This window comes from Phyllobates terribilis, unplaced genomic scaffold (assembly GCF_046119375.1).
Source record: "Phyllobates terribilis strain yellow unplaced genomic scaffold, ASM4611937v1 Scaffold_8__6_contigs__length_399053987, whole genome shotgun sequence".
Lineage (NCBI taxonomy): Eukaryota > Metazoa > Chordata > Amphibia > Anura > Dendrobatidae > Phyllobates > Phyllobates terribilis.
The window spans coordinates 347,826,982-347,848,583 of NW_027362768.1; the positions used below are offsets into that span (position 1 = coordinate 347,826,982).

Below are 21,602 nucleotides of genomic sequence, written 5' to 3' on the forward strand. Positions count from 1 at the left end.
AATGCAATGCTATCTATCTAGCTCTCCCTCTATACTTCCTTTTGGATAAACAGACATATTAGGCAAGCATTTTGGAGCTTTCACCTAAATAACTACAGGTGGTGAGATAAGCTGCACAATATAATTGACCTTTCAGTATATTGTTGCACACACACCATCTATTTAGCAAATGCCCTTGTTATCAACAGCAGCCTTTTAAACTCACCTGAGCTAACAGGTATGTGAGCTGGTTACTCTGCTGCGCTTAAAATTTCTTTTTTGGTTTGCTACAATGCCTTTTCTGAAACGTTGTCTCCCTCTGCTGGAACACTGACTTCTTTCATTTAATGCCTGCAGACTATAAAAGAGAAACCAACCCAAAAAGTTTGGTTGATTAGTCTGTGGCATTCTTTTAAACTGTTGCTTATGGCGGTCTCTGTGAGCTTCTCAGTGACATTCAGCCATCCAGGTATCCCGCCTGCAGTAGACGGAATGTGGCAATGGAACGCTGGCTGCGCGTGTCATAATAGGCTCTGAGCCTTTATATACCTGCGCACAGCAGCAGCCACCTTCAGTCTGCTGCTGGACAGCCAGCAGCAGCAGCAGCAGCAGGAGAGGTAATTAATCAGCAACCCTCCTGCTAAGGGTAGACAGCTGCTCGTTCCACCCCCCCCCCCGCCTTAATTGGTTCTCCTCCCTTCCAACGGTGTTGAGGCGGGTGGGAACAGCCGGGGGTTGAGGGTACTGTGCTAAAAGAGGTGGAGTTATGCAGATCTAAAACGCGTGGATTGCAGCAGCAGCAAGCCGAAAAGTGCAGGCATGTGAGGGATCTAGAGGTTGACAGCATGTCTTCTTAACGGGAGTCCAGGTGGCCATCTCCACAAATGGACTTTTCAGAATCCTTGGGTGGCACCGTAGTCGGGAACCAATTCTGGTTATCGCTCCTCGGCCTTTTGGCTAAGATCAAGTGTAGTATCTGTTCTTATCAGTTTAATATCTGATACGTCCCCTATCTGGAGACCATATATTAAATGGATTTTTAGAACAGGGAGATGGAAAAAGAGCTTGCTCTGTCCACTCCACGCATTGACCTGGTATTGCAGTATCTCCAGGACCGGTGCACCCCTTCTTTAATGCAGTTTCTAAAATCAGAAAGAATTGAATTCAATGCTTTTTGTTCATTTGGCTTGTTTGTCGGATTTTGGGATGGACTCTTTGGCTTTGCTTTTCTTCTCCTCATTGGATTTTTCATGTTAAAAGTTGCAGAAGCCAGATGACAAGCTCATTTTGGTTCAACTTCAGCAACTGTGCATTGCATTGCCATGTAATGTAATGCAATGCTATCTATCTAGCTCTCCCTCTATACTTCCTTTTGGATAAACAGACATATTAGGCAAGCATTTTGGAGCTTTCACCTAAATAACTACAGGTGGTGAGATAAGCTGCACAATATAATTGACCTTTCAGTATATTGTTGCACACACACCATCTATTTAGCAAATGCCCTTGTTATCAACAGCAGCCTTTTAAACTCACCTGAGCTAACAGATATGTGAGCTGGTTACTCTGCTGCGCTTAAAATTTCTTTTTTGGTTTGCTACAATGCCTTTTCTGAAACGTTGTCTCCCTCTGCTGGAACACTGACTTCTTTCATTTAATGCCTGCAGACTATAAAAGAGAAACCAACCCAAAAAGTTTGGTTGATTAGTCTGTGGCATTCTTTTAAACTGTTGCTTATGGCGGTCTCTGTGAGCTTCTCAGTGACATTCAGCCATCCAGGTATCCCGCCTGCAGTAGACGGAATGTGGCAATGGAACGCTGGCTGCGCGTGTCATAATAGGCTCTGAGCCTTTATATACCTGCGCACAGCAGCAGCCACCTTCAGTCTGCTGCTGGACAGCCAGCAGCAGCAGCAGCAGGAGAGGTAATTAATCAGCAACCCTCCTGCTAAGGGTAGACAGCTGCTCGTTCCACCCCCCCCCGCCTTAATTAGTTCTCCTCCCTTCCAACGGTGTTGAGGCGGGTGGGAACAGCCGGGGGTTGAGGGTACTGTGCTAAAAGAGGTGGAGTTATGCAGATCTAAAACGCGTGGATTGCAGCAGCAGCAAGCCGAAAAGTGCAGGCATGTGAGGGATCTAGAGGTTGACAGCATGTCTTCTTAACGGGAGTCCAGGTGGCCATCTCCACAAATGGACTTTTCAGAATCCTTGGGTGGCACCGTAGTCGGAAACCAATTCTGGTTATCGCTTCTCGGCCTTTTGGCTAAGATCAAGTGTAGTATCTGTTCTTATCAGTTTAATATCTGATACGTCCCCTATCTGGGGACCATATATTAAATGGATTTTTAGAACAGGGAGATGGAAAAAGAGCTTGCTCTGTCCACTCCACGCATTGTCCTGGTATTGCAGTATCTCCAGGACCGGTGCACCCCTTCTTTAATGCAGTTTCTAAAATCAGAAAGAATTGAATTCAATGCTTTTTGTTCATTTGGCTTGTTTGTCGGATTTTGGGATGGACTCTTTGGCTTTGCTTTTCTTCTCCTCATTGGATTTTTCATGTTAAAAGTTGCAGAAGCCAGATGACAAGCTCATTTTGGTTCAACTTCAGCAACTGTGCATTGCATTGCCATGTAATGTAATGCAATGCTATCTATCTAGCTCTCCCTCTATACTTCCTTTTGGATAAACAGACATATTAGGCAAGCATTTTGGAGCTTTCACCTAAATAACTACAGGTGGTGAGATAAGCTGCACAATATAATTGACCTTTCAGTATATTGTTGCACACACACCATCTATTTAGCAAATGCCCTTGTTATCAACAGCAGCCTTTTAAACTCACCTGAGCTAACAGGTATGTGAGCTGGTTACTCTGCTGCGCTTAAAATTTCTTTTTTGGTTTGCTACAATGCCTTTTCTGAAACGTTGTCTCCCTCTGCTGGAACACTGACTTCTTTCATTTAATGCCTGCAGACTATAAAAGAGAAACCAACCCAAAAAGTTTGGTTGATTAGTCTATGGCATTCTTTTAAACTGTTGCTTATGGCGGTCTCTGTGAGCTTCTCAGTGACATTCAGCCATCCAGGTATCCCGCCTGCAGTAGACGGAATGTGGCAATGGAACGCTGGCTGCGCGTGTCATAATAGGCTCTGAGCCTTTATATACCTGCGCACAGCAGCAGCCACCTTCAGTCTGCTGCTGGACAGCCAGCAGCAGCAGCAGCAGGAGAGGTAATTAATCAGCAACCCTCCTGCTAAGGGTAGACAGCTGCTCGTTCCACCCCCCCCCCGCCTTAATTGGTTCTCCTCCCTTCCAACGGTGTTGAGGCGGGTGGGAACAGCCGGGGGTTGAGGGTACTGTGCTAAAAGAGGTGGAGTTATGCAGATCTAAAACGCGTGGATTGCAGCAGCAGCAAGCCGAAAAGTGCAGGCATGTGAGGGATCTAGAGGTTGACAGCATGTCTTCTTAACGGGAGTCCAGGTGGCCATCTCCACAAATGGACTTTTCAGAATCCTTGGGTGGCACCGTAGTCGGAAACCAATTCTGGTTATCGCTTCTCGGCCTTTTGGCTAAGATCAAGTGTAGTATCTGTTCTTATCAGTTTAATATCTGATACGTCCCCTATCTGGGGACCATATATTAAATGGATTTTTAGAACAGGGAGATGGAAAAAGAGCTTGCTCTGTCCACTCCACGCATTGACCTGGTATTGCAGTATCTCCAGGACCGGTGCACCCCTTCTTTAATGCAGTTTCTAAAATCAGAAAGAATTGAATTCAATGCTTTTTGTTCATTTGGCTTGTTTGTCGGATTTTGGGATGGACTCTTTGGCTTTGCTTTTCTTCTCCTCATTGGATTTTTCATGTTAAAAGTTGCAGAAGCCAGATGACAAGCTCATTTTGGTTCAACTTCAGCAACTGTGCATTGCATTGCCATGTAATGTAATGCAATGCTATCTATCTAGCTCTCCCTCTATACTTCCTTTTGGATAAACAGACATATTAGGCAAGCATTTTGGAGCTTTCACCTAAATAACTACAGGTGGTGAGATAAGCTGCACAATATAATTGACCTTTCAGTATATTGTTGCACACACACCATCTATTTAGCAAATGCCCTTGTTATCAACAGCAGCCTTTTAAACTCACCTGAGCTAACAGGTATGTGAGCTGGTTACTCTGCTGCGCTTAAAATTTCTTTTTTGGTTTGCTACAATGCCTTTTCTGAAACGTTGTCTCCCTCTGCTGGAACACTGACTTCTTTCATTTAATGCCTGCAGACTATAAAAGAGAAACCAACCCAAAAAGTTTGGTTGATTAGTCTGTGGCATTCTTTTAAACTGTTGCTTATGGCGGTCTGTGTGAGCTTCTCAGTGACATTCAGCCATCCAGGTATCCCGCCTGCAGTAGACGGAATGTGGCAATGGAACGCTGGCTGCGCGTGTCATAATAGGCTCTGAGCCTTTATATACCTGCGCACAGCAGCAGCCACCTTCAGTCTGCTGCTGGACAGCCAGCAGCAGCAGCAGCAGCAGGAGAGGTAATTAATCAGCAACCCTCCTGCTAAGGGTAGACAGCTGCTCGTTCCACACCCCCCCCCCGCCTTAATTGGTTCTCCTCCCTTCCAACGGTGTTGAGGCGGGTGGGAACAGCCGGGGGTTGAGGGTACTGTGCTAAAAGAGGTGGAGTTATGCAGATCTAAAACGCGTGGATTGCAGCAGCAGCAAGCCGAAAAGTGCAGGCATGTGAGGGATCTAGAGGTTGACAGCATGTCTTCTTAACGGGAGTCCAGGTGGCCATCTCCACAAATGGACTTTTCAGAATCCTTGGGTGGCACCGTAGTCGGAAACCAATTCTGGTTATCGCTTCTCGGCCTTTTGGCTAAGATCAAGTGTAGTATCTGTTCTTATCAGTTTAATATCTGATACGTCCCCTATCTGGGGACCATATATTAAATGGATTTTTAGAACAGGGAGATGGAAAAAGAGCTTGCTCTGTCCACTCCACGCATTGACCTGGTATTGCAGTATCTCCAGGACCGGTGCACCCCTTCTTTAATGCAGTTTCTAAAATCAGAAAGAATTGAATTCAATGCTTTTTGTTCATTTGGCTTGTTTGTCGGATTTTGGGATGGACTCTTTGGCTTTGCTTTTCTTCTCCTCATTGGATTTTTCATGTTAAAAGTTGCAGAAGCCAGATGACAAGCTCATTTTGGTTCAACTTCAGCAACTGTGCATTGCATTGCCATGTAATGTAATGCAATGCTATCTATCTAGCTCTCCCTCTATACTTCCTTTTGGATAAACAGACATATTAGGCAAGCATTTTGGAGCTTTCACCTAAATAACTACAGGTGGTGAGATAAGCTGCACAATATAATTGACCTTTCAGTATATTGTTGCACACACACCATCTATTTAGCAAATGCCCTTGTTATCAACAGCAGCCTTTTAAACTCACCTGAGCTAACAGGTATGTGAGCTGGTTACTCTGCTGCGCTTAAAATTTCTTTTTTGGTTTGCTACAATGCCTTTTCTGAAACGTTGTCTCCCTCTGCTGGAACACTGACTTCTTTCATTTAATGCCTGCAGACTATAAAAGAGAAACCAACCCAAAAAGTTTGGTTGATTAGTCTGTGGCATTCTTTTAAACTGTTGCTTATGGCGGTCTCTGTGAGCTTCTCAGTGACATTCAGCCATCCAGATATCCCGCCTGCAGTAGACGGAATGTGGCAATGGAACGCTGGCTGCGCGTGTCATAATAGGCTCTGAGCCTTTATATACCTGCGCACAGCAGCAGCCACCTTCAGTCTGCTGCTGGACAGCCAGCAGCAGCAGCAGCAGCAGGAGAGGTAATTAATCAGCAACCCTCCTGCTAAGGGTAGACAGCTGCTCGTTCCACACCCCCCCCCCCCGCCTTAATTGGTTCTCCTCCCTTCCAACGGTGTTGAGGCGGGTGGGAACAGCCGGGGGTTGAGGGTACTGTGCTAAAAGAGGTGGAGTTATGCAGATCTAAAACGCGTGGATTGCAGCAGCAGCAAGCCGAAAAGTGCAGGCATGTGAGGGATCTAGAGGTTGACAGCATGTCTTCTTAACGGGAGTCCAGGTGGCCATCTCCACAAATGGACTTTTCAGAATCCTTGGGTGGCACCGTAGTCGGAAACCAATTCTGGTTATCGCTTCTCGGCCTTTTGGCTAAGATCAAGTGTAGTATCTGTTCTTATCAGTTTAATATCTGATACGTCCCTTATCTGGGGACCATATATTAAATGGATTTTTAGAACAGGGAGATGGAAAAAGAGCTTGCTCTGTCCACTCCACGCATTGACCTGGTATTGCAGTATCTCCAGGACCGGTGCACCCCTTCTTTAATGCAGTTTCTAAAATCAGAAAGAATTGAATTCAATGCTTTTTGTTCATTTGGCTTGTTTGTCGGATTTTGGGATGGACTCTTTGGCTTTGCTTTTCTTCTCCTCATTGGATTTTTCATGTTAAAAGTTGCAGAAGCCAGATGACAAGCTCATTTTGGTTCAACTTCAGCAACTGTGCATTGCATTGCCATGTAATGTAATGCAATGCTATCTATCTAGCTCTCCCTCTATACTTCCTTTTGGATAAACAGACATATTAGGCAAGCATTTTGGAGCTTTCACCTAAATAACTACAGGTGGTGAGATAAGCTGCACAATATAATTGACCTTTCAGTATATTGTTGCACACACACCGTCTATTTAGCAAATGCCCTTGTTATCAACAGCAGCCTTTTAAACTCACCTGAGCTAACAGGTATGTGAGCTGGTTACTCTGCTGCGCTTAAAATTTCTTTTTTGGTTTGCTACAATGCCTTTTCTGAAACGTTGTCTCCCTCTGCTGGAACACTGACTTCTTTCATTTAATGCCTGCAGACTATAAAAGAGAAACCAACCCAAAAAGTTTGGTTGATTAGTCTGTGGCATTCTTTTAAACTGTTGCTTATGGCGGTCTCTGTGAGCTTCTCAGTGACATTCAGCCATCCAGGTATCCCGCCTGCAGTAGACGGAATGGGGCAATGGAACGCTGGCTGCGCGTGTCATAATAGGCTCTGAGCCTTTATATACCTGCGCACAGCAGCAGCCACCTTCAGTCTGCTGCTGGACAGCCAGCAGCAGCAGCAGCAGGAGAGGTAATTAATCAGCAACCCTCCTGCTAAGGGTAGACAGCTGCTCGTTCCACCCCCCCCCCCCCGCCTTAATTGGTTCTCCTCCCTTCCAACGGTGTTGAGGCGGGTGGGAACAGCCGGGGGTTGAGGGTACTGTGCTAAAAGAGGTGGAGTTATGCAGATCTAAAACGCGTGGATTGCAGCAGCAGCAAGCCGAAAAGTGCAGGCATGTGAGGGATCTAGAGGTTGACAGCATGTCTTCTTAACGGGAGTCCAGGTGGCCATCTCCACAAATGGACTTTTCAGAATCCTTGGGTGGCACCGTAGTCGGAAACCAATTCTGGTTATCGCTCCTCGGCCTTTTGGCTAAGATCAAGTGTAGTATCTGTTCTTATCAGTTTAATATCTGATACGTCCCCTATCTGGGGACCATATATTAAATGGATTTTTAGAACAGGGAGATGGAAAAAGAGCTTGCTCTGTCCACTCCACGCATTGACCTGGTATTGCAGTATCTCCAGGACCGGTGCACCCCTTCTTTAATGCAGTTTCTAAAATCAGAAAGAATTGAATTCAATGCTTTTTGTTCATTTGGCTTGTTTGTCGGATTTTGGGATGGACTCTTTGGCTTTGCCTTTCTTCTCCTCATTGGATTTTTCATGTTAAAAGTTGCAGAAGCCAGATGACAAGCTCATTTTGGTTCAACTTCAGCAACTGTGCATTGCATTGCCATGTAATGTAATGCAATGCTATCTATCTAGCTCTCCCTCTATACTTCCTTTTGGATAAACAGACATATTAGGCAAGCATTTTGGAGCTTTCACCTAAATAACTACAGGTGGTGAGATAAGCTGCACAATATAATTGACCTTTCAGTATATTGTTGCACACACACCATCTATTTAGCAAATGCCCTTGTTATCAACAGCAGCCTTTTAAACTCACCTGAGCTAACAGGTATGTGAGCTGGTTACTCTGCTGCGCTTAAAATTTCTTTTTTGGTTTGCTACAATGCCTTTTCTGAAACGTTGTCTCCCTCTGCTGGAACACTGACTTCTTTCATTTAATGCCTGCAGACTATAAAAGAGAAACCAACCCAAAAAGTTTGGTTGATTAGTCTGTGGCATTCTTTTAAACTGTTGCTTATGGCGGTCTCTGTGAGCTTCTCAGTGACATTCAGCCATCCAGGTATCCCGCCTGCAGTAGACGGAATGTGGCAATGGAACGCTGGCTGCGCGTGTCATAATAGGCTCTGAGCCTTTATATACCTGCGCACAGCAGCAGCCACCTTCAGTCTGCTGCTGGACAGCCAGCAGCAGCAGCAGCAGGAGAGGTAATTAATCAGCAACCCTCCTGCTAAGGGTAGACAGCTGCTCGTTCCACCCCCCCCCCCCGCCTTAATTGGTTCTCCTCCCTTCCAACGGTGTTGAGGCGGGTGGGAACAGCCGGGGGTTGAGGGTACTGTGCTAAAAGAGGTGGAGTTATGCAGATCTAAAACGCGTGGATTGCAGCAGCAGCAAGCCGAAAAGTGCAGGCATGTGAGGGATCTAGAGGTTGACAGCATGTCTTCTTAACGGGAGTCCAGGTGGCCATCTCCACAAATGGACTTTTCAGAATCCTTGGGTGGCACCGTAGTCGGAAACCAATTCTGGTTATCGCTTCTCGGCCTTTTGGCTAAGATCAAGTGTAGTATCTGTTCTTATCAGTTTAATATCTGATACGTCCCCTATCTGGGGACCATATATTAAATGGATTTTTAGAACAGGGAGATGGAAAAAGAGCTTGCTCTGTCCACTCCACGCATTGACCTGGTATTGCAGTATCTCCAGGACCGGTGCACCCCTTCTTTAATGCAGTTTCTAAAATCAGAAAGAATTGAATTCAATGCTTTTTGTTCATTTGGCTTGTTTGTCGGATTTTGGGATGGACTCTTTGGCTTTGCTTTTCTTCTCCTCATTGGATTTTTCATGTTAAAAGTTGCAGAAGCCAGATGACAAGCTCATTTTGGTTCAACTTCAGCAACTGTGCATTGCATTGCCATGTAATGTAATGCAATGCTATCTATCTAGCTCTCCCTCTATACTTCCTTTTGGATAAACAGACATATTAGGCAAGCATTTTGGAGCTTTCACCTAAATAACTACAGGTGGTGAGATAAGCTGCACAATATAATTGACCTTTCAGTATATTGTTGCACACACACCATCTATTTAGCAAATGCCCTTGTTATCAACAGCAGCCTTTTAAACTCACCTGAGCTAACAGGTATGTGAGCTGGTTACTCTGCTGCGCTTAAAATTTCTTTTTTGGTTTGCTACAATGCCTTTTCTGAAACGTTGTCTCCCTCTGCTGGAACACTGACTTCTTTCATTTAATGCCTGCAGACTATAAAAGAGAAACCAACCCAAAAAGTTTGGTTGATTAGTCTGTGGCATTCTTTTAAACTGTTGCTTATGGCGGTCTCTGTGAGCTTCTCAGTGACATTCAGCCATCCAGGTATCCCGCCTGCAGTAGACGGAATGTGGCAATGGAACGCTGGCTGCGCGTGTCATAATAGGCTCTGAGCCTTTATATACCTGCGCACAGCAGCAGCCACCTTCAGTCTGCTGCTGGACAGCCAGCAGCAGCAGCAGCAGCAGGAGAGGTAATTAATCAGCAACCCTCCTGCTAAGGGTAGACAGCTGCTCGTTCCACACCCCCCCCCCCGCCTTAATTGGTTCTCCTCCCTTCCAACGGTGTTGAGGCGGGTGGGAACAGCCGGGGGTTGAGGGTACTGTGCTAAAAGAGGTGGAGTTATGCAGATCTAAAACGCGTGGATTGCAGCAGCAGCAAGCCGAAAAGTGCAGGCATGTGAGGGATCTAGAGGTTGACAGCATGTCTTCTTAACGGGAGTCCAGGTGGCCATCTCCACAAATGGACTTTTCAGAATCCTTGGGTGGCACCGTAGTCGGAAACCAATTCTGGTTATCGCTTCTCGGCCTTTTGGCTAAGATCAAGTGTAGTATCTGTTCTTATCAGTTTAATATCTGATACGTCCCCTATCTGGGGACCATATATTAAATGGATTTTTAGAACAGGGAGATGGAAAAAGAGCTTGCTCTGTCCACTCCACGCATTGACCTGGTATTGCAGTATCTCCAGGACCGGTGCACCCCTTCTTTAATGCAGTTTCTAAAATCAGAAAGAATTGAATTCAATGCTTTTTGTTCATTTGGCTTGTTTGTCGGATTTTGGGATGGACTCTTTGGCTTTGCTTTTCTTCTCCTCATTGGATTTTTCATGTTAAAAGTTGCAGAAGCCAGATGACAAGCTCATTTTGGTTCAACTTCAGCAACTGTGCATTGCATTGCCATGTAATGTAATGCAATGCTATCTATCTAGCTCTCCCTCTATACTTCCTTTTGGATAAACAGACATATTAGGCAAGCATTTTGGAGCTTTCACCTAAATAACTACAGGTGGTGAGATAAGCTGCACAATATAATTGACCTTTCAGTATATTGTTGCACACACACCATCTATTTAGCAAATGCCCTTGTTATCAACAGCAGCCTTTTAAACTCACCTGAGCTAACAGGTATGTGAGCTGGTTACTCTGCTGCGCTTAAAATTTCTTTTTTGGTTTGCTACAATGCCTTTTCTGAAACGTTGTCTCCCTCTGCTGGAACACTGACTTCTTTCATTTAATGCCTGCAGACTATAAAAGAGAAACCAACCCAAAAAGTTTGGTTGATTAGTCTGTGGCATTCTTTTAAACTGTTGCTTATGGCGGTGTCTGTGAGCTTCTCAGTGACATTCAGCCATCCAGGTATCCCGCCTGCAGTAGACGGAATGTGGCAATGGAACGCTGGCTGCGCGTGTCATAATAGGCTCTGAGCCTTTATATACCTGCGCACAGCAGCAGCCACCTTCAGTCTGCTGCTGGACAGCCAGCAGCAGCAGCAGCAGCAGGAGAGGTAATTAATCAGCAACCCTCCTGCTAAGGGTAGACAGCTGCTCGTTCCACACCCCCCCCCCCGCCTTAATTGGTTCTCCTCCCTTCCAACGGTGTTGAGGCGGGTGGGAACAGCCGGGGGTTGAGGGTACTGTGCTAAAAGAGGTGGAGTTATGCAGATCTAAAACGCGTGGATTGCAGCAGCAGCAAGCCGAAAAGTGCAGGCATGTGAGGGATCTAGAGGTTGACAGCATGTCTTCTTAACGGGAGTCCAGGTGGCCATCTCCACAAATGGACTTTTCAGAATCCTTGGGTGGCACCGTAGTCGGAAACCAATTTTGGTTATCGCTTCTCGGCCTTTTGGCTAAGATCAAGTGTAGTATCTGTTCTTATCAGTTTAATATCTGATACGTCCCCTATCTGGGGACCATATATTAAATGGATTTTTAGAACAGGGAGATGGAAAAAGAGCTTGCTCTGTCCACTCCACGCATTGACCTGGTATTGCAGTATCTCCAGGACCGGTGCACCCCTTCTTTAATGCAGTTTCTAAAATCAGAAAGAATTGAATTCAATGCTTTTTGTTCATTTGGCTTGTTTGTCGGATTTTGGGATGGACTCTTTGGCTTTGCTTTTCTTCTCCTCATTGGATTTTTCATGTTAAAAGTTGCAGAAGCCAGATGACAAGCTCATTTTGGTTCAACTTCAGCAACTGTGCATTGCATTGCCATGTAATGTAATGCAATGCTATCTATCTAGCTCTCCCTCTATACTTCCTTTTGGATAAACAGACATATTAGGCAAGCATTTTGGAGCTTTCACCTAAATAACTACAGGTGGTGAGATAAGCTGCACAATATAATTGACCTTTCAGTATATTGTTGCACACACACACCATCTATTTAGCAAATGCCCTTGTTATCAACAGCAGCCTTTTAAACTCACCTGAGCTAACAGGTATGTGAGCTGGTTACTCTGCTGCGCTTAAAATTTCTTTTTTGGTTTGCTACAATGCCTTTTCTGAAACGTTGTCTCCCTCTGCTGGAACACTGACTTCTTTCATTTAATGCCTGCAGACTATAAAAGAGAAACAAACACAAAAAGTTTGGTTGATTAGTCTGTGGCATTCTTTTAAACTGTTGCTTATGGCGGTCTCTGTGAGCTTCTCAGTGACATTCAGCCATCCAGGTATCCCGCCTGCAGTAGACGGAATGTGGCAATGGAACGCTGGCTGCGCGTGTCATAATAGGCTCTGAGCCTTTATATACCTGCGCACAGCAGCAGCCACCTTCAGTCTGCTGCTGGACAGCCAGCAGCAGCAGCAGCAGCAGGAGAGGTAATTAATCAGCAACCCTCCTGCTAAGGGTAGACAGCTGCGCGTTCCACCCCCCCACCCCCCCGCCTTAATTGGTTCTCCTCCCTTCCAACGGTGTTGAGGCGGATGGGAACAGCCGGGGGTTGAGGGTACTGTGCTAAAAGAGGTGGAGTTATGCAGATCTAAAACGCGTGGATTGCAGCAGCAGCAAGCCGAAAAGTGCAGGCATGTGAGGGATCTAGAGGTTGACAGCATGTCTTCTTAACGGGAGTCCAGGTGGCCATCTCCACAAATGGACTTTTCAGAATCCTTGGGTGGCACCGTAGTCGGAAACCAATTCTGGTTATCGCTTCTCGGCCTTTTGGCTAAGATCAAGTGTAGTATCTGTTCTTATCAGTTTAATATCTGATACGTCCCCTATCTGGGGACCATATATTAAATGGATTTTTAGAACAGGGAGATGGAAAAAGAGCTTGCTCTGTCCACTCCACGCATTGACTTGGTATTGCAGTATCTCCAGGACCGGTGCACCCCTTCTTTAATGCAGTTTCTAAAATCAGAAAGAATTGAATTCAATGCTTTTTGTTCATTTGGCTTGTTTGTCGGATTTTGGGATGGACTCTTTGGCTTTGCTTTTCTTCTCCTCATTGGATTTTTCATGTTAAAAGTTGCAGAAGCCAGATGACAAGCTCATTTTGGTTCAACTTCAGCAACTGTGCATTGCATTGCCATGTAATGTAATGCAATGCTATCTATCTAGCTCTCCCTCTATACTTCCTTTTGGATAAACAGACATATTAGGCAAGCATTTTGGAGCTTTCACCTAAATAACTACAGGTGGTGAGATAAGCTGCACAATATAATTGACCTTTCAGTATATTGTTGCACACACACCATCTATTTAGCAAATGCCCTTGTTATCAACAGCAGTCTTTTAAACTCACCTGAGCTAACAGGTATGTGAGCTGGTTACTCTGCTGCGCTTAAAATTTCTTTTTTGGTTTGCTACAATGCCTTTTCTGAAACGTTGTCTCCCTCTGCTGGAACACTGACTTCTTTCATTTAATGCCTGCAGACTATAAAAGAGAAACCAACCCAAAAAGTTTGGTTGATTAGTCTGTGGCATTCTTTTAAACTGTTGCTTATGGCGGTCTCTGTGAGCTTCTCAGTGACATTCAGCCATCCAGGTATCCCACCTGCAGTAGACGGAATGTGGCAATGGAACGCTGGCTGCGCGTGTCATAATAGGCTCTGAGCCTTTATATACCTGCGCACAGCAGCAGCCACCTTCAGTCTGCTGCTGGACAGCCAGCAGCAGCAGCAGCAGCAGGAGAGGTAATTAATCAGCAACCCTCCTGCTAAGGGTAGACAGCTGCTCGTTCCACCCCCCCCCCGCCTTAATTGGTTCTCCTCCCTTCCAACGGTGTTGAGGCGGGTGGGAACAGCCGGGGGTTGAGGGTACTGTGCTAAAAGAGGTGGAGTTATGCAGATCTAAAACGCGTGGATTGCAGCAGCAGCAAGCCGAAAAGTGCAGGCATGTGAGGGATCTAGAGGTTGACAGCATGTCTTCTTAACGGGAGTCCAGGTGGCCATCTCCACAAATGGACTTTTCAGAATCCTTGGGTGGCACCGTAGTCGGAAACCAATTCTGGTTTTCGCTTCTCGGCCTTTTGGCTAAGATCAAGTGTAGTATCTGTTCTTATCAGTTTAATATCTGATACGTCCCCTATCTGGGGACCATATATTAAATGGATTTTTACAACAGGGAGATGGAAAAAGAGCTTGCTCTGTCCACTCCACGCATTGACCTGGTATTGCAGTATCTCCAGGACCGGTGCACCCCTTCTTTAATGCAGTTTCTAAAATCAGAAAGAATTGAATTCAATGCTTTTTGTTCATTTGGCTTGTTTGTCGGATTTTGGGATGGACTCTTTGGCTTTGCTTTTCTTCTCCTCATTGGATTTTTCATGTTAAAAGTTGCAGAAGCCAGATGACAAGCTCATTTTGGTTCAACTTCAGCAACTGTGCATTGCATTGCCATGTAATGTAATGCAATGCTATCTATCTAGCTCTCCCTCTATACTTCCTTTTGGATAAACAGACAGATTAGGCAAGCATTTTGGAGCTTTCACCTAAATAACTACAGGTGGTGAGATAAGCTGCACAATATAATTGACCTTTCAGTATATTGTTGCACACACACCATCTATTTAGCAAATGCCCTTGTTATCAACAGCAGCCTTTTAAACTCACCTGAGCTAACAGGTATGTGAGCTGGTTACTCTGCTGCGCTTAAAATTTCTTTTTTGGTTTGCTACAATGCCTTTTCTGAAACGTTGTCTCCCTCTGCTGGAACACTGACTTCTTTCATTTAATGCCTGCAGACTATAAAAGAGAAACCAACCCAAAAAGTTTGGTTGATTAGTCTGTGGCATTCTTTTAAACTGTTGCTTATGGCGGTCTCTGTGAGCTTCTCAGTGACATTCAGCCATCCAGGTATCCCGCCTGCAGTAGACGGAATGTGGCAATGGAACGCTGGCTGCGCGTGTCATAATAGTCTCTGAGCCTTTATATACCTGCGCACAGCAGCAGCCACCTTCAGTCTGCTGCTGGACAGCCAGCAGCAGCAGCAGCAGCAGGAGAGGTAATTAATCAGCAACCCTCCTGCTAAGGGTAGACAGCTGCTCGTTCCACCCCCCCCCCCGCCTTAATTGGTTCTCCTCCCTTCCAATGGTGTTGAGGCGGGTGGGAACAGCCGGGGGTTGAGGGTACTGTGCTAAAAGAGGTGGAGTTATGCAGATCTAAAACGCGTGGATTGCAGCAGCAGCAAGCCGAAAAGTGCAGGCATGTGAGGGATCTAGAGGTTGACAGCATGTCTTCTTAACGGGAGTCCAGGTGGCCATCTCCACAAATGGACTTTTCAGAATCCTTGGGTGGCACCGTAGTCGGAAACCAATTCTGGTTATCGCTTCTCGGCCTTTTGGCTAAGATCAAGTGTAGTATCTGTTCTTATCAGTTTAATATCTGATACGTCCCCTATCTGGGGACCATATATTAAATGGATTTTTAGAACAGGGAGATGGAAAAAGAGCTTGCTCTGTCCACTCCACGCATTGACCTGGTATTGCAGTATCTCCAGGACCGGTGCACCCCTTCTTTAATGCAGTTTCTAAAATCAGAAAGAATTGAATTCAATGCTTTTTGTTCATTTGGCTTGTTTGTCGGATTTTGGGATGGACTCTTTGGCTTTGCTTTTCTTCTCCTCATTGGATTTTTCATGTTAAAAGTTGCAGAAGCCAGATGACAAGCTCATTTTGGTTCAACTTCAGCAACTGTGCATTGCATTGCCATGTAATGTAATGCAATGATATCTATCTAGCTCTCCCTCTATACTTCCTTTTGGATAAACAGACATATTAGGCAAGCATTTTGGAGCTTTCACCTAAATAACTACAGGTGGTGAGATAAGCTGCACAATATAATTGACCTTTCAGTATATTGTTGCACACACACCATCTATTTAGCAAATGCCCTTGTTATCAACAGCAGCCTTTTAAACTCACCTGAGCTAACAGGTATGTGAGCTGGTTACTCTGCTGCGCTTAAAATTTCTTTTTTGGTTTGCTACAATGCCTTTTCTGAAACGTTGTCTCCCTCTGCTGGAACACTGACTTCTTTCATTTAATGCCTGCAGACTATAAAAGAGAAACCAACCCAAAAAGTTTGGTTGATTAGTCTGTGGCATTCTCTTAAACTGTTGCTTATGGCGGTCTCTGTGAGCTTCTCAGTGACATTCAGCCATCCAGGTATCCCGCCTGCAGTAGACGGAATGTGGCAATGGAACGCTGGCTGCGCGTGTCATAATAGGCTCTGAGCCTTTATATACCTGCGCACAGCAGCAGCCACCTTCAGTCTGCTGCTGGACAGCCAGCAGCAGCAGCAGCAGCAGGAGAGGTAATTAATCAGCAACCCTCCTGCTAAGCGTAGACAGCTGCTCGTTCCACCCCCCCCCCCCGCCTTAATTGGTTCTCCTCCCTTCCAACGGTGTTGAGGCGGGTGGGAACAGCCGGGGGTTGAGGGTACTGTGCTAAAAGAGGTGGAGTTATGCAGATCTAAAACGCGTGGATTGCAGCAGCAGCAAGCCGAAAAGTGCAGGCATGTGAGGGATCTAGAGGTTGACAGCATGTCTTCTTAACGGGAGTCCAGGTGGCCATCTCCACAAATGGACTTTTCAGAATCCTTGGGTGGCACCGTAGTCGGAAACCAATTCTGGTTATCGCTTCTCGGCCTTTTGGCTAAGATCAAGTGTAGTATCTGTTCTTATCAGTTTAATATCTGATACGTCCCCTATCTGGGGACCATATATTAAATGGATTTTTAGAACAGGGAGATGGAAAAAGAGCTTGCTCTGTCCACTCCACGCATTGACCTGGTATTGCAGTATCTCCAGGACCGGTGCACCCCTTCTTTAATGCAGTTTCTAAAATCAGAAAGAATTGAATTCAATGCTTTTTGTTCATTTGGCTTGTTTGTCGGATTTTGGGATGGACTCTTTGGCTTTGCTTTTCTTCTCCTCATTGGATTTTTCATGTTAAAAGTTGCAGAAGCCAGATGACAAGCTCATTTTGGTTCAACTTCAGCAACTGTGCATTGCATTGCCATGTAATGTAATGCAATGCTATCTATCTAGCTCTCCCTCTATGCTTCCTTTTGGATAAACAGACATATTAGGCAAGCATTTTGGAGCTTTCACCTAAATAACTACAGGTGGTGAGATAAGCTGCACAATATAATTGACCTTTCAGTATATTGTTGCACACACACCATCTATTTAGCAAATGCCCTTGTTATCAACAGCAGCCTTTTAAACTCACCTGAGCTAACAGGTATGTGAGCTGGTTACTCTGCTGCGCTTAAAATTTCTTTTTTGGTTTGCTACAATGCCTTTTCTGAAACGTTGTCTCCCTCTGCTGGAACACTGACTTCTTTCATTTAATGCCTGCAGACTATAAAAGAGAAACCAACCCAAAAAGTTTGGTTGATTAGTCTGTGGCATTCTTTTAAACTGTTGCTTATGGCGGTCTCTGTGAGCTTCTCAGTGACATTCAGCCATCCAGGTATCCCGCCTGCAGTAGACGGAATGTGGCAATGGAACGCTGGCTGCGCGTGTCATAATAGGCTCTGAGCCTTTATATACCTGCGCACAGCAGCAGCCACCTTCAGTCTGCTGCTGGACAGCCAGCAGCAGCAGCAGCAGCAGGAGAGGTAATTAATCAGCAACCCTCCTGCTAAGGGTAGACAGCTGCTCGTTCCACCCCCCCCCCCGCCTTAATTGGTTCTCCTCCCTTCCAACGGTGTTGAGGCGGGTGGGAACAGCCGGGGGTTGAGGGTACTGTGCTAAAAGAGGTGGAGTTATGCAGATCTAAAACGCGTGGATTGCAGCAGCAGCAAGCCGAAAAGTGCAGGCATGTGAGGGATCTAGAGGTTGACAGCATGTCTTCTTAACGGGAGTCCAGGTGGCCATCTCCACAAATGGACTTTTCAGAATCCTTGGGTGGCACCGTAGTCGGAAACCAATTCTGGTTATCGCTTCTCGGCCTTTTGGCTAAGATCAAGTGTAGTATCTGTTCTTATCAGTTTAATATCTGATACGTCCCCTATCTGGGGACCATATATTAAATGGATTTTTAGAACAGGGAGATGGAAAAAGAGCTTGCTCTGTCCACTCCACGCATTGACCTGGTATTGCAGTATCTCCAGGACCGGTGCACCCCTTCTTTAATGCAGTTTCTAAAATCAGAAAGAATTGAATTCAATGCTTTTTGTTCATTTGGCTTGTTTGTCGGATTTTGGGATGGACACTTTGGCTTTGCTTTTCTTCTCCTCATTGGATTTTTCATGTTAAAAGTTGCAGAAGCCAGATGACAAGCTCATTTTGGTTCAACTTCAGCAACTGTGCATTGCATTGCCATGTAATGTAATGCAATGCTATCTATCTAGCTCTCCCTCTATACTTCCTTTTGGATAAACAGACATATTAGGCAAGCATTTTGGAGCTTTCACCTAAATAACTACAGGTGGTGAGATAAGCTGCACAATATAATTGACCTTTCAGTATATTGTTGCACACACACCATCTATTTAGCAAATGCCCTTGTTATCAACAGCAGCCTTTTAAACTCACCTGAGCTAACAGGTATGTGAGCTGGTTACTCTGCTGCGCTTAAAATTTCTTTTTTGGTTTGCTACAATGCCTTTTCTGAAACGTTGTCTCCCTCTGCTGGAACACTGACTTCTTTCATTTAATGCCTGCAGACTATAAAAGAGAAACCAACCCAAAAAGTTTGGTTGATTAGTCTGTGGCATTCTTTTAAACTGTTGCTTATGGCGGTCTCTGTGAGCTTCTCAGTGACATTCAGCCATCCAGGTATCCCGCCTGCAGTAGACGGAATGTGGCAATGGAACGCTGGCTGCGCGTGTCATAATAGGCTCTCAGCCTTTATATACCTGCGCACAGCAGCAGCCACCTTCAGTCTGCTGCTGGACAGCCAGCAGCAGCAGCAGGAGAGGTAATTAATCAGCAACCCTCCTGCTAAGGGTAGACAGCTGCTCGTTCCACCCCCCCCCCCCCCGCCTTAATTGGTTCTCCTCCCTTCCAACGGTGTTGAGGCGGGTGGGAACAGCCGGGGGTTGAGGGTACTGTGCTAAAAGAGGTGGAGTTATGCAGATCTAAAACGCGTGGATTGCAGCAGCAGCAAGCCGAAAAGTGCAGGCATGTGAGGGATCTAGAGGTTGACAGCATGTCTTCTTAACGGGAGTCCAGGTGGCCATCTCCACAAATGAACTTTTCAGAATCCTTGGGTGGCACCGTAGTCGGAAACCAATTCTGGTTATCGCTTCTCGGCCTTTTGGCTAAGATCAAGTGTAGTATCTGTTCTTATCAGTTTAATATCTGATACGTCCCCTATCTGGGGACCATATATTAAATGGATTTTTACAACAGGGAGATGGAAAAAGAGCTTGCTCTGTCCACTCCACGCATTGACCTGGTATTGCAGTATCTCCAGGACCGGTGCACCCCTTCTTTAATGCAGTTTCTAAAATCAGAAAGAATTGAATTCAATGCTTTTTGTTCATTTGGCTTGTTTGTCGGATTTTGGAATGGACTCTTTGGCTTTGCTTTTCTTCTCCTCATTGGATTTTTCATGTTAAAAGTTGCAGAAGCCAGATGACAAGCTCATTTTGGTTCAACTTCAGCAACTGTGCATTGCATTGCCATGTAATGTAATGCAATGCTATCTATCTAGCTCTCCCTCTATACTTCCTTTTGGATAAACAGACATATTAGGCAAGCATTTTGGAGCTTTCACCTAAATAACTACAGGTGGTGAGATAAGCTGCACAATATAATTGACCTTTCAGTATATTGTTGCACACACACCATCTATTTAGCAAATGCCCTTGTTATCAACAGCAGCCTTTTAAACTCACCTGAGCTAACAGGTATGTGAGCTGGTTACTCTGCTGCGCTTAAAATTTCTTTTTTGGTTTGCTACAATGCCTTTTCTGAAACGTTGTCTCCCTCTGCTGGAACACTGACTTCTTTCATTTAATGCCTGCAGACTATAAAAGAGAAACCAACCCAAAAAGTTTGGTTGATTAGTCTGTGGCATTCTTTTAAACTGTTGCTTATGGCGGTCTCTGTGAGCTTCTCAGTGACATTCAGCCATCCAGGTATCCCGCCTGCAGTAGACGGAATGTGGCAATGGAACGCTGGCTGCGCGTGTCATAATAGGCTCTGAGCCTTTATATACCTGCGCACAGCAGCAGCCACCTTCAGTCTGCTGCTGGACAGCCAGCAGCAGCAGCAGCAGCAGGAGAGGTAATTAATCAGCAACCCTCCTGCTAAGGGTAGACAGCTGCTCGTTCCACCCCCCCCGCCTTAATTGGTTCTCCTCCCTTCCAACGGTGTTGAGGCGGGTGGGAACAGCCGGGGGTTGAGGGTACTGTGCTAAAAGAGGTGGAGTTATGCAGATCTAAAACGCGTGGATTGCAGCAGCAGCAAGCCGAAAAGTGCAGGCATGTGAGGGATCTAGAGGTTGACAGCATGTCTTCTTAACGGGAGTCCAGGTGGCCATCTCCACAAATGGACTTTTCAGAATCCTTGGGTGGCACCGTAGTCGGAAACCAATTCTGGTTATCGCTTCTCGGCCTTTTGGCTAAGATCAAGTGTAGTATCTGTTCTTATCAGTTTAATATCTGATACGTCCCCTATCTGGGGACCATATATTAAATGGATTTTTAGAACAGGGAGATGGAAAAAGAGCTTGCTCTGTCCACTCCACGCATTGACCTGGTATTGCAGTATCTCCAGGACCGGTGCACCCCTTCTTTAATGCAGTTTCTAAAATCAGAAAGAATTGAATTCAATGCTTTTTGTTCATTTGGCTTGTTTGTCGGATTTTGGGATGGACTCTTTGGCTTTGCTTTTCTTCTCCTCATTGGATTTTTCATGTTAAAAGTTGCAGAAGCCAGATGACAAGCTCATTTTGGTTCAACTTCAGCAACTGTGCATTGCATTGCCATGTAATGTAATGCAATGCTATCTATCTAGCTCTCCCTCTATACTTCCTTTTGGATAAACAGACATATTAGGCAAGCATTTTGGAGCTTTCACCTAAATAACTACAGGTGGTGAGATAAGCTGCACAATATAATTGACCTTTCAGTATATTGTTGCACACACACCATCTATTTAGCAAATGCCCTTGTTATCAACAGCAGCCTTTTAAACTCACCTGAGCTAACAGGTATGTGAGCTGGTTACTCTGCTGCGCTTAAAATTTCTTTTTTGGTTTGCTACAATGCCTTTTCTGAAACGTTGTCTCCCTCTGCTGGAACACTGACTTCTTTCATTTAATGCCTGCAGACTATAAAAGAGAAACCAACCCAAAAAGTTTGGTTGATTAGTCTGTGGCATTCTTTTAAACTGTTGCTTATGGCGGTCTCTGTGAGCTTCTCAGTGACATTCAGCCATCCAGGTATCCCGCCTGCAGTAGACGGAATGTGGCAATGGAACGCTGGCTGCGCGTGTCATAATAGGCTCTGAGCCTTTATATACCTGCGCACAGCAGCAGCCACCTTCAGTCTGCTGCTGGACAGCCAGCAGCAGCAGCAGCAGGAGAGGTAATTAATCTGCAACCCTCCTGCTAAGGGTAGACAGCTGCTCGTTCCACCCC

At 45.4% G+C, this 21,602-nt stretch overlaps 16 non-coding genes across 16 annotated transcripts; all 16 read left to right on the top strand.

Moving 5' to 3' along the window:
* Positions 1 to 916: 916 nt before the first annotated feature.
* On the top strand, positions 917 to 1,107 carry LOC141160065 (U2 spliceosomal RNA). The gene has a single exon (XR_012250053.1). It is a non-coding gene; the product is annotated as a U2 spliceosomal RNA (small nuclear RNA).
* A 1,114-nt stretch (positions 1,108 to 2,221) lies between these two features.
* On the top strand, positions 2,222 to 2,412 carry LOC141159401 (U2 spliceosomal RNA). The gene has a single exon (XR_012249408.1). It is a non-coding gene; the product is annotated as a U2 spliceosomal RNA (small nuclear RNA).
* A 1,115-nt stretch (positions 2,413 to 3,527) lies between these two features.
* Positions 3,528 to 3,718, top strand: LOC141158736 (U2 spliceosomal RNA). Its single transcript, XR_012248761.1, has one exon. It is a non-coding gene; the product is annotated as a U2 spliceosomal RNA (small nuclear RNA).
* Positions 3,719 to 4,838: 1,120 nt separating this feature from the next.
* On the top strand, positions 4,839 to 5,029 carry LOC141158737 (U2 spliceosomal RNA). Its single transcript, XR_012248762.1, has one exon. It is a non-coding gene; the product is annotated as a U2 spliceosomal RNA (small nuclear RNA).
* A 1,122-nt stretch (positions 5,030 to 6,151) lies between these two features.
* On the top strand, positions 6,152 to 6,342 carry LOC141159637 (U2 spliceosomal RNA). The gene has a single exon (XR_012249640.1). It is a non-coding gene; the product is annotated as a U2 spliceosomal RNA (small nuclear RNA).
* Positions 6,343 to 7,460: 1,118 nt separating this feature from the next.
* LOC141159965 (U2 spliceosomal RNA) lies at positions 7,461 to 7,651 on the top strand. The gene has a single exon (XR_012249958.1). It is a non-coding gene; the product is annotated as a U2 spliceosomal RNA (small nuclear RNA).
* A 1,117-nt stretch (positions 7,652 to 8,768) lies between these two features.
* On the top strand, positions 8,769 to 8,959 carry LOC141158738 (U2 spliceosomal RNA). The gene has a single exon (XR_012248763.1). It is a non-coding gene; the product is annotated as a U2 spliceosomal RNA (small nuclear RNA).
* A 1,121-nt stretch (positions 8,960 to 10,080) lies between these two features.
* Positions 10,081 to 10,271, top strand: LOC141158739 (U2 spliceosomal RNA). Its single transcript, XR_012248764.1, has one exon. It is a non-coding gene; the product is annotated as a U2 spliceosomal RNA (small nuclear RNA).
* A 1,121-nt stretch (positions 10,272 to 11,392) lies between these two features.
* Positions 11,393 to 11,583, top strand: LOC141158741 (U2 spliceosomal RNA). Its single transcript, XR_012248765.1, has one exon. It is a non-coding gene; the product is annotated as a U2 spliceosomal RNA (small nuclear RNA).
* Positions 11,584 to 12,708: 1,125 nt separating this feature from the next.
* LOC141159629 (U2 spliceosomal RNA) lies at positions 12,709 to 12,899 on the top strand. Its single transcript, XR_012249632.1, has one exon. It is a non-coding gene; the product is annotated as a U2 spliceosomal RNA (small nuclear RNA).
* Positions 12,900 to 14,017: 1,118 nt separating this feature from the next.
* LOC141159747 (U2 spliceosomal RNA) lies at positions 14,018 to 14,208 on the top strand. Its single transcript, XR_012249746.1, has one exon. It is a non-coding gene; the product is annotated as a U2 spliceosomal RNA (small nuclear RNA).
* A 1,119-nt stretch (positions 14,209 to 15,327) lies between these two features.
* Positions 15,328 to 15,518, top strand: LOC141158742 (U2 spliceosomal RNA). The gene has a single exon (XR_012248766.1). It is a non-coding gene; the product is annotated as a U2 spliceosomal RNA (small nuclear RNA).
* Positions 15,519 to 16,638: 1,120 nt separating this feature from the next.
* On the top strand, positions 16,639 to 16,829 carry LOC141158743 (U2 spliceosomal RNA). Its single transcript, XR_012248767.1, has one exon. It is a non-coding gene; the product is annotated as a U2 spliceosomal RNA (small nuclear RNA).
* A 1,119-nt stretch (positions 16,830 to 17,948) lies between these two features.
* Positions 17,949 to 18,139, top strand: LOC141158745 (U2 spliceosomal RNA). Its single transcript, XR_012248769.1, has one exon. It is a non-coding gene; the product is annotated as a U2 spliceosomal RNA (small nuclear RNA).
* A 1,116-nt stretch (positions 18,140 to 19,255) lies between these two features.
* On the top strand, positions 19,256 to 19,446 carry LOC141159593 (U2 spliceosomal RNA). Its single transcript, XR_012249597.1, has one exon. It is a non-coding gene; the product is annotated as a U2 spliceosomal RNA (small nuclear RNA).
* A 1,116-nt stretch (positions 19,447 to 20,562) lies between these two features.
* LOC141158746 (U2 spliceosomal RNA) lies at positions 20,563 to 20,753 on the top strand. Its single transcript, XR_012248770.1, has one exon. It is a non-coding gene; the product is annotated as a U2 spliceosomal RNA (small nuclear RNA).
* The last annotated feature ends 849 nt before the right edge of the window (positions 20,754 to 21,602 follow it).